Raw genomic sequence first — 13,068 nt, 5'->3', positions numbered from 1 at the left:
GATGATACAGAAAAAGGGTGCATATGACAGATGTTAGGTTGATAATACAAGTGAGAACCAAAGAGTCACAGAGAAGTAATATGAACAAAATGGTACAATTTAAAAGGGAGTGCAGGAACAGAAAGACCTAAGTCTTTGAAGGTGGAAGGACAAGTTGAGAAGGCTGTTTAAAAAGCATATGGGATCCTTGGCTTTATCAATAGAAGCATAGAGTAAAAAAGCAAGGAAGTTATGCTAAACATTTATAAATCACTAGTTAGACCCCAGCTGGAGTATTGTGTCCAATTCTGGGCACCACATTTTAGGAAGGACATCAAGGCCTTGGAGAGGGTGCAGAGGAAATTGACCAGAATGGTTCCAGAAATGAGGGACTTCAGTTAATGTGGACAGACTGGAGAAGCTGGAGTTAAGGGATTGGTCAATAGAGATGCAGTGGCAGGCGTTTCAGAGGATATTTCAGAATATACAGAATAGATACAGTCCAACGAGAAAGAAAAATTCCAAGGGGAGGACTGACCATCATTGCTTAACTAAAGAAGGTAAGGATAGTATCAAACTTAAAGAAAAAGAATATAATTACACAAAGATGGGTGGCAGGTCAGAAGATTGGACAGAATATAAAAAACAGCAAAGAATGGCTAAAAGATTAATAAGGAGGGGAGATAGAGTACAAGAGAAAGCTAGCAAGAAATATAAAAACAGATTGTAAGAGTTTCTATAGATATTTAAAAAAGAGTTAGCAAAATGAGTCTTTGTCTGAGAGAAAGTGAGTCTGGGGAATTAATAACGGAAGATAAGGACATGGAAGATGAATTGAACAGGTATTTTGCATTGGTATTCATTATTGAGGATACAAGTAACATCCCAGAATTAGCTGTAAATGGAAGGGAGGGAGGAACTCAAAAAAATTACAATCACCAGGGAAGTGGTACTGAACAAATTGTTAAAGCTGCAGGCTGACAAGTCCCTGAGTCCTGATGGACTTCATTCCAGGGTCTTAAAAGAAGTGAGATAGTTGATGCATTGGTTTTAATTTTCCAAAATTCCCTAGATTCAGGAAAGGTTCCATTAGATTGGAAAATAGCCAATGTATCTCCTTTATTCCAAAAGGGAGGGAGACAGAAAGCAGGAAACTACAGGCCAGTTAGCTTAACATCTATCATAGGGAAAATGTTAGAAGCTATTATTAAAGATGTTATAGCAGGGCACTTAGAAAATTTCAAGGTAATCAGGCAGATTCAACATGGTGTTGTGAAAGGGAAATCATGTATAACCAATTTATTGGAGTTCTTTGAAGAAGTAGCATGTGCTGTGGATAAAGGGGAACTGGTGGATATACTGTACCTAGATTTCCAGAAGGCATTTGATGAGGTACCACGTCAAAGGCTATTGCAGAAAATAAAAGCTCATGGTGTAGGGGGTAACATTTTGGCATGGATAAAAAATTGTCTAGCTAACAGGAAACCGGGAGTAGGGATAAATGGATCATTTTCTGTTTGGCAAGATGTAACGAGTGGTGTACCACATGGATCAGTTCTGTGACCTCAACTTTTTACAATTTATATAAATGACTTGGATGAAGGGACCGAAGGTATGGTTGCTAAATTTGCTGATAACACAAAGATAGGTAGGAAAGTAAGTTGTGAAGTAGACATAAGGAGGCTTCAAAGGGATACAGATAGGTTAATAGGGACATTAGGACCGGTTCTGGGGAAGGTGAGACCTGTACAAGCCGGATGGTCGACACCTGATCAGGACTGGGATGGATATCCTTGCAGGAAGGTTTGCTAGTGCTGTTGGGGATGGTTTAAACTAGTTTGGCAGGGGGATAGGAACCTGAGGGCAGTTTCAGATAGAACAAATTCAGGGCAGGGAATGGGAGGCAGAAAATTAGCAAGTGACTCTGAAAGACAGAAGAAACAAAGGTTAAAAAGTGTGCAGCACAGGAATTTGACATCGTGTTCAAAGGTATTTATTTAAATGCAAGAAGTATATCAAATAAAGCCGATGAGCTGAGGGCAGAGGTAGATACATGGTAACACGATATCATTGCTATAATGGAAGCCTGGTTCAAAGAGGGGCAAAAATAGCAGCTTAATATCCCTAGATATAGTGTGTTCAGGCAGGATAGACAGTGGGATAAAAAAGGAGAGGGTGTAGCATTATTGGTTAAGGAATCAATAACAGCTTTGAGGAGGGATGATATGCTAAATGAATCATCAGATGAGGCCACATGGGCTGAGCTCAGAAACAAAAAGGGGCAGCCACACTACTAGGAGCGTACCATAGATCCCTAAATAGTGAGAGGGAGATAGAAGAACAAATATGTGGCAAATTTCTGAGTGCAAAAACAATAGGGCAATAATAGTTGGGGATTTCAATTACCCTAATATCAACTGGGATACGAACAGTGTGAAGGGCACAGAGGGCATAAAATTCTTGAACTGCATTCAAGAGAACTTTTTTAGCCAGCACGTAACAAGCCCAATGGGAGGGGGCACAATTCTAGATGTAGTCTTCGAAAATGAAGCAGGGCAAGTGGATGAAGTTGCAGTGGGAGACCATTTTGGAAATAGTGACCATAATAGTTTAGAGAAACAGCACTGAAACAGGCCCTTCAGCCCACCGAGTCTGTGCCGACCATCAACCACCCATTTATACTAATCCTACACTAATTCCATATTCCTACCACATCCCCACCTGTTCCTATATTTCCTGACCACCTACCTATACTAGGGGCAATTGCTAATGGCCAATTTACCTATCAACCTGCAAGTCTTTGGCATGTGGGAGGAAACCGGAGCACCCGGAGGAAACCCACGCAGACACAGGGAGAACTTGCAAACTCCACACAGGCAGGACCCAGAATTGAACCCGGGTTGCTGGAGCTGTGAGGCTGCGGTGCTAACCACTGCGCCGCCCCAAATACAGTCAGTTTTAGCATAATCATGGAAAAGGACAAAGATAAAACAAGAGTTAAAGTTCTAAATTGGGGGAAGGCAAACTTTATGAAGCTGAGAGGTGATCTGGCGAAAGTGTACTGGATACAGCTCCTTGAAGAATCAGTGGCAAACCAGTGGGAGGGATTCAAAAGCGAGATTCTACAAGTACAATGTAGACATGTCCCCCCAAAGATAAAGGGTAGTACTGCCGAATCTAGAGTCCCCTGGTTATCTTGAAGCATACAGGGTAAGATAAAGCAGAAAAAGAAAGCCTAGAGGAGTATAGAAAGTGTAAGGGTGAGGTAAAAAAGGAAATTATAAAAGCAAAGAGAGGACATAAAAAATTATGGGCAGGTAAAATCAAGGAAAACCCAAAGATGTTTTATTAGTACATTAAGAGCAAGAGCATAACGAAGTAAAGGGTGGGGTCTATCAGAGATGTCTCGGGGAACTTATGTGTGGATGCTGAGGATGTGGACGCGGTTCTTAATGAGTTTTTTGTCTCTGTCTTCTCAAAGGAGAGGGATGATATAGACATTGTAGCAAAAGAGGAGTGTGAAATATTAGATATGATAAGCATAATGAGAGAGGAAGTGCGAGAGGGTCTGACACCCTTGAAAGTGGATAAATCATCAGGGACAGATGGATTGTATCCCAGGTTGTTAAAGGAAGCCAGGAAGGAAATAGCAGATGCTCTGAGGATCATCTTCAATTCCTCTCTAGATACAGGCAAGGTGCCAGAGGATTGGAGGTCTGCGAACATTGCAGCATTGTTTAAAAGGGTGTGAGGGATAGGCCAAATAGTTATAGGCCGGTCAGTCTGACCTTGGTGGTGGGAAAACTATTAGAATCAATTCTGAGAGATAGGATGAACTGCCACTGAGAAAGGCACATATTAATCAGGGATAGTCAGCATGAATTTGTTAAGGGAAGGTCATGTCTTACTAACTTAATTGAATGTTTTGAGGAAGTATCAAGGAGGATATTGAAAGGGGTAGAAGAAGTGCATGTCTACAGGTCCCTGAAGGTTGCAGGACAACTAAATAAAGTGGTCAAGAAGGCATATGGATTGCTTTCCTTTATTGGCCAAGGTCAATAAGTCACTGAAAGCTAACATGCAGGTGCAGCAAGCAATTAGGAAGGCGAATGTATGTTAGCCTTTATCACAAGAGGATTTGAGTACAGGAGTAGTGAAGTCTTGTTTCAATTGTCTAGAACCTTGGTTTGAGCACACCTGGAGTACTATGTGCAGTTTTGATCCCCTTACCTTAGGAGGGAGATTATTGCCATAGAGGGAGTGCAATGAAGGTTCACCAGACTTGTTCCCGGGATGGCGGGACTGTCCTATGAAGAGAGATTGGGGAAACAGGGCTTGTACTCTCTAGAGTTTTGGAGAATGAGAGGTGATCTCACTGAAAGCTACAAAATACTTAAAAAGATAGACAGGGTAGACGCAACTAAGATGTTTCCATTGGTTGGGGAGACTAGAACCGGGGGACACAATTTCAAAATAAGGGAGAAGCCACTTCGGACAGAGATGAGGAGAAATTTCTTCGGGTTGTGAATCTTTGGAATTCTCTAGCACAGAGGGCTGTGGAAGCTCAGTCACTGATTATGTTTAAAGCAGAGATTGACAGATTTCTAAATACAAATGACACGGGTGAGGTCCCGGAGGACTGGAGAATTGCTAATGTTGTCCCCTTGTTTAAGAAGGATAGCAGGGATAATCCAGGTAATTATAGACCGGTGAGCCTGACGTCAGTGGTAGGAAAGCTGCTGGAGAAAATACTGAGGGATAGGATCTATTCCCATTTGGAAGAAAATGGGCTTATCAGTGATAGGCAACATGGTTTTGTGCAGGGAAGGTCATGTCTTACCAACTTAATAGAATTCTTTGAGGAAGTGACAAAGTTGATTGATGAGGGAAGGGCTGTAGATGTCGTATACATGGACTTCAGTAAGGCGTTTGATAAGGTTCCCCATGGTTGGTTGATGGAGAAAGTGAAGTCGCATGGGGTCCAGGGTGTACTAGCTAGATTGATAAAGATCTGGCTGGGCAACAGGAGACAGAGAGTAGCAGTGGAAGGGAGTTTCTCAAAATGGAGACGTGTGACCAGTGGTGTTCCACAGGGATCTGTGCTGGGACCACTGTTGTTTGTGATATACATAAATGATTTGGAGGAAAGTATAGGTGGTCTGATTAGCAAGTTTGCAGACGACACTAAGATTGGTGGAGTAGCAGATAGTGAAGGGGACTGTCAGAGAATACAGCAGAATATAGATAGATTGGAGAGTTGGGCAGAGAAATGGCAGATGGAGTTCAATCAGGGCAAATGCGAGGTGATGCATTTTGGAAGATCCAATTCAAGAGTGAACTAGACAGTAAATGGAAAAGTCCTGGGGAAAATTGATGTACAGAGAGATTTGGGTGTTCAGGTCCATTGTTCCCTGAAGGTGGCAACGCAGGTAAATAGAGTGGTCAAGAAGGCATACGGCATGCTTTCCTTCATCGGACGGGGTATTGAGTACAAGAGTTGGCAGGTCATGTTACAGTTGTATAGGACTTTGGTTCGGCCACATTTGGAATACTGCGTGCAGTTCTGGTCGCCACATTACCAAAAGGATGTAGATGCTTTGGAGAGGGTGCAGAGGAGGTTCACCAGGATGTTGCCTGGTATGGAGGGCGCTAGCTATGAAGTGAGGTTGAGTAGATTAGGATTATTTTCATTAGAAAGACGGAGGTTGAGGGGGGACCTGATTGAGGTGTACAAAATCATGAGAGGTATAGACAGGGTGGATAGCAAGAAGCTTTTTCCCCAGAGTGGGGGATTCAATTACTAGGGGTCACGAGTTCAAAGTGAGAAGGGAAATGTCTAGGGGGGATATGCGTGGAAAGTTCGTTACGCAGAGGGTGGTGGGTGCCTGGAACGCGTTGCCAGCAGAGGTGGTAGACGCGGGCACGATAGCGTCTTTTAAGATGTATCTAGACAGATACATGAATGGGCAGGAAGCAAAGAGATACAGACCCTTAGAAAATAGGTGACAGGTTTAGATAGAGGATCTGGATCAACGCAGGCTTGGAGGGCCGAAGGGCCTGTTCCTGTGCTGTAATTATCTTTGTTCTCTTTGTAAAGGGATAGGGGGACAGTGTGGGAAAAAGGCATTGAGGTGGATGATCATCCATGATCGTATTGAATGGTGGGGCAGGCTCGATGGGCTGAATGGCCTACTCCTGTTGCTGTGTAACAGGCTCAAGGGGGCTGAATGGATCTTATCCCGTTCCTGTGCAACAGGCTCGAGAGGGCTGAATGGCCTACTCCTGTTCCAGTGGAACAAGCTTGAGAGGGATGAATGGATCTCATCCCGTTCCTGTGCAACAGGCTTGAGGGGTCTGAATGGCTTCTTCCTGGTCGGGAGCAGAGAGAGTAAGGTGGATAAGGACAGTGCACTTTATGTGTATATAGACTTTCAAAAAGCGTTTGATAAAGCAGCAAAATTTAAGCTGATGGGACTGAAGGACAGATGAAATTGAATGCAGAGAGGTGTGAAGGGATCCCTTTTGATAGGAAGAATGCAGAGGAGACGATATAAATTAAAGGGTGAAATTCAAAAGGAGGTGCATGATAACGTTTTTCCTCGTGTCACTATTGCTCCTTTTGTCAATTACCTTAAATCTGTGCCCTCTGGTTCTCGATCCTCCCACCAATGGGAACAGTTTCTTCCCATCTACTCTATCCAGACCCCTCATGATTTTGAACACCTCAATCAAAGTTGGGACTGTTTTCCTTGGAGAAGAGAAGGTTGAGGAGATTTGATCGAGGGGTCTGGACAGAGTAGATAGGGAGAAACTGTTCCCATTGGTGAGAGGATCGAGAACCAGAGGGCACAGATTTAAGTAACTGAAAAAAGAAACTATAGTGACAGGAGGAAAAATGTTATCATGCAGCGAGTGGTTAGGATCTGGAATACACTGTCTGAGAGTGTGGTGGAGGCAGGTTCAGTGAAGTGTTTAGGATCTGGAATGCACTGTCTGAGAGTGTGGTGGAGGCAGGTTCAGTGAGTGTTTAGGATCTGGAATGCACTGTCTGAGAGTGTGGTGGAGGCAGGTTCAGTGTGTGTTTAGGATCTGGAATACACTGTCTGAGTGTGTGGTGGAGGCAGGTTCAGTGAGTGTTTAGGATCTGGAATACACAGAGTGTGGTGGAGGCAGGTTCAGTGAGTGTTTAGGATCTGGAATACACAGAGTGTGGTGGAGGCAGGTTCAGTGTGTGTTTAGGATCTGGAATACACTGAGTGTGGTGGAGGCAGGTTCAGTGAGTGTTTAGGATCTGGAATGCACTGTCTGAGAGTGTGGTGGAGGCAGGTTCAGTGAGTGTTTAGGATCTGGAATGCACTGTCTGAGAGTGTGGTGGAGGCAGGTTCAGTGAGTGTTTAGGATCTGGAATACACTGTATGAGAGTGTGGTGGAGGCAGGTTCAGTGAGTGTTTCTTTTGGGCCTCCTTATCTCGAGAGACAATGGATACGCGCCTGGAGGTGGTCAGTGGTTTGTGAAGCAGCGCCTGGAGTGGCTATAAAGGCCAATTCTGGAGTGACAGGCTCTTCCACAGGTGCTGCAGAGAAATTTGTTTGTTGGGGCTGTTGCACAGTTGGCTCTCCCCTTGCGCCTCTGTCTTTTTTCCTGCCAACTACTAAGTCTCTTCGACTCGCCACAATTTAGCCCTGTCTTTATGGCTGCCCGCCAGCTCTGGCGAATGCTGGCAACTGACTCCCACGACTTGTGATCAATGTCACACGATTTCATGTCGCGTTTGCAGACGTCTTTATAACGGAGACATGGACGGCCGGTGGGTCTGATACCAGTGGCGAGCTCGCTGTACAATGTGTCTTTGGGGATCCTGCCATCTTCCATGCGGCTCACATGGCCAAGCCATCTCAAGCGCCGCTGACTCAGTAGTGTGTATAAGCTGGGGATGTTGGCCGCTTCAAGGACTTCTGTGTTGGAGATATAGTCCTGCCACCTGATGCCAAGTATTCTCCGAAGGCAGCGAAGATGGAATGAATTGAGACGTCGCTCTTGGCTGGCATACGTTGTCCAGGCCTCGCTGCCGTAGAGCAAGGTACTGAGGACACAGGCCTGATACACTCGGACTTTTGTGTTCCGTGTCAGTGCGCCATTTTCCCACACTCTCTTGGCCAGTCTGAACATAGCAGTGGAAGCCTTACCCATGCGCTTGTTGATTTCTGCATCTAGAGACAGGTTACTGGTGATAGTTGAGCCTAGGTAGGTGAACTCTTGAACCACTTCCAGAGCGTGGTCGCCAATATTGATGGATGGAGCATTTCTGACATCCTGCCCCATGATGTTCGTTTTCTTGAGGCTGATGGTTAGGCCAAATTCATTGCAGGCAGACGCAAACCTGTCGATGAGACTCTGCAGGCATTCTTCAGTGTGAGATGTTAAAGCAGCATCGTCAGCAAAGAGGAGTTCTCTGATGAGGACTTTCCGTACTTTGGACTTCGCTCTTAGACGGGCAAGGTTGAACAACCTGCCCCCTGATCTTGTGTGGAGGAAAATTCCTTCTTCAGAGGATTTGAACGCATGTGAAAGCAGCAGGGAGAAGAAAATCCCAAAAAGTGTGGGTGCGAGAACACAGCCCTGTTTCACACCACTCAGGATAGGAAAGGGCTCTGATGAGGAGCCACCATGTTGAATTGTGCCTTTCATATTGTCATGGAATGAGGTGATGATACTTAGTAGCTTTGGTGGACATCCGATCTTTTCTAGTAGTCTGAAGAGACCACGTCTGCTGACGAGGTCAAAGGCTTTGGTGAGATCAATGAAAGCAATGTAGAGGGGCATCTGTTGTTCACGGCATTTCTCCTGTATCTGACGCAGGGAGAACAGCATGTCAATAGTCGATCTCTCTGCACGAAAGCCACACTGTGCCTCAGGGTAGACGCGCTCGGCCAGCTTCTGGAGCCTGTTCAGAGCGACTCGAGCAAAGACTTTCCCCACTATGCTGAGCAGGGAGATTCCACGGTAGTTGTTGCAGTCACCGCGGTCACCTTTGTTTTTATAGAGGGTGATGATGTTGGCATCGCGCATGTCCTGGGGTACTGCTCCCTCGTCCCAGCACAGGCATAGCAGTTCATGTAGTGCTGAGAGTATAGCAGGCTTGGCACTCTTGATTATTTCAGGGGTAATGCTGTCCTTCCCAGGGGCTTTTCCGCTGGCTAGGGAATCAATGGCATCACTGAGTTCCGATTTGGTTGGCTGTATGTCCAGCTCATCCATGACTGGTAGAGGCTGGGCTGCATTGAGGGCAGTCTCAGTGACAGCATTCTCCCTGGAGTACAGTTCTAGGTAGTGCTCAACCCAGCGGTCCATCTGTTTGCGTTGGTCAGTGATTATGTCCCCCGATTTAGATTTGAGGGGGGTGATCTTCTTGATGGTTGGCCCAAGAGCTCTCTTCATGCCATCATACATTCCTCTGATGTTTCCGGTGTCTGAGGCCAGCTGAATATGACTGCATAGGTGTTGCCAGTAGTCGTTTGCGCAACGCCTAGCTGTTCTTTGTGCAGTACTTCTGGCTGCTTTAAGTGCTGCGGATGTTAAATCGCTGGGGGCTTTCTTGTAGTTCAAAAGTGCAATGCGCTTAGCGGCTATGACAGGTTCCAGCTCTTCATTATGAGATTGAAACCAGTCTGCATTTCTCTTCGCACTTTTGCCGTAGGTGGTCAAAGCTGACTCATAGATGGCGTCTCTGATGTGGGCCCACTTGGTCTCAGCATCCCCTGTGGGAGTGTTTTGAAGGGCTGTTACAAGTGAATTTAGAAATTTTTGTAACAGCTGTGGGTGAGAAATTCTGCTCGTGTTGATGCGCGGGTGGCCCTTCTGCTTGGAATGATGCAACTTCTTTGGTCTGAGTCTAACCTTGCTGCACACCAGGGAGTGGTCGGTGTCGCAGTCCGCACTGTGGAAGCTGCGTGTGATTTGAACACTGTTTAAGGCGGCTCGCCTTGTGACAATGAGGTCTAGCTGGTGCCAACGACGTGATCTTGGGTGCCTCCATGAAACCTGGTGACAGGGTTTAGTGTGAAAGAACGAGTTGGTGATGCAGAGGTTATGATAGGTACACAACTCAAGCAGTCTCTGCCCGTTCTCATTCATCCTTCCAACGCCATAGCGCCCAAGGCAGGAGGGCCATGAGTCATGGTCGGCCCCAACCCTGGCATTAAAGTCCCCCAGCAGGAATAGGTGTTCGGTGTTGGGGATGCTGCTAATGATGTTATGGAGTTGTTCATAGAACTGGTCTTTAGCTTCAGGTGCGGAACAGAGTGTTGGAGGCTCTATCATGCTGAGCAAGGAGTTTCTGATGGCGAAGCCCACTCCATGCTGTCTTGGTTCTTCAGGATCCCTGCCCTGCCAGAAGAAGGTGTAGTCTTGCTCTGCTAGAGAGCCACTCGCGGGGAGGCGAGTCTCCTGAAGTGCTGCAATGTCCACATTGAGTCTACTGAGCTCGTTGTTAATGATGGCGGTCTTCCGAGAATCGTTGATTTGTGTAAGGTCTTCCGACAGGCCAGGACACATAGTTCTGACGTTCCAGCTTGCAAAGCGAAGGGCTGGTACCTTCTTTCCTTTTTTCATGTTTAGGATCTGGAATACACTGAGAGTGTGGTGGAGGCAGGTTCAGTGTGTGTTTAGGATCTGGAATACACTGTCTGAGAGTGTGGTGGAGGCAGGTTCAGTGGGTGTTTAGGATCTGGAATACACTGTCTGAGAGTGTGGTGGAGGCAGGTTCAGTGAGTGTTTAGGATCTGGAATGCACTGTCTGAGAGTGTGGTGGAGGCAGGTTCAATCGAGGCTTTCAAAAGAGAATTGGATTGTTATCTGAAAAGGAAGACTGTTCAGGGTTCCAGGGAGATGCTGGAGGACTGGCACTAGTTAAATTGCTCTTCAGAGAGCCAGCACAGACTGGACGGTCCAAATGGCCTCTTGCCATGTTGTATAAATTCTGTGGCAAGTAGCAGCATGGAGACAAAATTTGTTGAGGGGTAGAAAAAAAGGAAGACATGCCTTTAAATAGTGCTTTTCATGAACATAGCCACTGAAGTACTTTTGAAAAAGTGTAGTCACTGTTGTAATGTAGGAATTGCAGCAGCCCAAATGCACACAGCAAGCTCCCACAAACAGCAGTGATAATGATTAAATACCGCATTTGTGATGTTGATTGAGGGCCAGGACAGCAGGGAAAGCTCCACTGTTCTTCAAAACCGTGCACTGAGATCTTTTCTGTCCAGCTGAGGGGGCAGACATGGCCTGAGTTTAATGTCTCAGCTGAAAGACGGCACTTCCAATGGCAGCATTCCTACAGTAGTTGGAGTCAGCTTTTTGATTTTTGTGCTCAAGTCTCTGGAGTGGGATTTGCACACAATCTTCAGACTTCAAATGCTTCCAAATGAACCACAACTAACACAGCTGAAAAAAAGACTTGTGAATGGCTGTTTTTCAGACTGGAGGGAATTATACAGTAGTATCCGTGCTGTCAATAGGACCACCCATTTCCAGTTATGTAACAACACACGATTCTGCCCCTGCCTTAGCTCATCTGTTGCTGAAACTCTCATCAAAGCCTTTGTTATCTCTAGGCTTGACTTTTCCAACACTCTCCTGGCCAGCCTCCCACGTTCTACACTCCATAAACTTGAGGTCATCCAAAACTCTTTTGGCCTTGGCTTAACTCACACCAAGTCCCGTTGACTTATCAGCCTTAAGCCCACTCATTGGCTCCCAGTTAAAGCAATGCCTTGATTTTAAAATTCTTATCACTGTTTTCAAATCCTTCCATGGCTTTACCCCATCTCTGTCACTTCCTCCAGTCCCACAACGTTTTGAAATATCTGCACTCATCTAATTCTGGCCTCTTGAGCATCTCAGATTTTAATACCTTCGCCATTGATGACCATGCCGACAGTTGCCTGTGGCCCTAAGCTCCAGAATTCCCTCTTTAAACCTCTCCACTTCCCTTTCCTTCTTTAACAGGCTCCTTAGAACCTACCTCTTTGACTCGGCTTTTGGCCATTTGCCCTGTTATCTTCTCTCGGTTTGCTGTCAAATTTTGCTTCATAAAGCTCCTGTGATGTGCCTAGGTTGGTGTGGCGCTCCCTCAGTATTGACACAACAACAGTGCGGCGCTCCCTCAGTACTGACCCTCCGACAGAGCGGCGCTCCCTCAGTATTGACACAACAACAGTGCGGCGATCCCTCAGTACTGACCCTCCGACAGAGCAGCACTCCCTCAGTACTGACCCTCCGACAGAGCAGCACTCCCTCAGTACTGACCCTCCGACAGAGCAGCACTCCCTTAGTACTGACCCTCCGACAGTGCGGCGCTACCTCAGTATTGACACTACAACAGTGCGGCGCTCCCTCAGTACTGACCCTCCGACAGTGCAGCGCTCCCTCAGTATTGACACTACAACAGTGCGGCGCTCCCTCAGTACTGACCCTCCGACACTGCAGCACTCCCTCAGTACTGACCCTCTGACAGAGCAGCACTCCCTCAGTACTGACCCTCCGACAGTGCGGCGCTCCCTCAGTACTGACCCTCCGACAGTAGGGCACTCACTCAGTACTGACCCTCCGACACTGCAGCACTCCCTCAGTATTGACACTACAACAGTGCGGCGCTCCCTCAGTACTGACCCTCCGACAGAGCAGCACTCCCTCAGTACTGACCCTCCGACAGTGCGGCTCTTCCTCAGTACTGACCCTCCCACAGTGCAGCACTCCCACAGTACTGACCCTCCAACAGTGCAGCACTCCCTCAGTACTGACCCTCCAACACTGCAGCACTCCCTCAGTACTGACCCTCCGACAGTGCAGCACTCCCTCAGTACTGACCCTCCGACAGAGCAGTGCTCCCTCAGTACTGACCCTCCGACAGAGCAGTGCTCCCTCAGTATTGACCCTCCAACAGTGCAGCACACCCGCATTACTGACCCTCCAACACTGCAGCACTCCCTCAGTACTGACCCTCCGATAGTGCAGCACTCCCTCAGTACTGACCCTCCGACAGAGCAGTGCTCCCTCAGTATTGACCCTCCAACAGTGCAGCACTCCCG

The sequence above is a fragment of the Heterodontus francisci genome, chromosome 45 (assembly GCF_036365525.1).
Source record: "Heterodontus francisci isolate sHetFra1 chromosome 45, sHetFra1.hap1, whole genome shotgun sequence".
Lineage (NCBI taxonomy): Eukaryota > Metazoa > Chordata > Chondrichthyes > Heterodontiformes > Heterodontidae > Heterodontus > Heterodontus francisci.
This window is presented reverse-complemented; position numbering follows the sequence as displayed.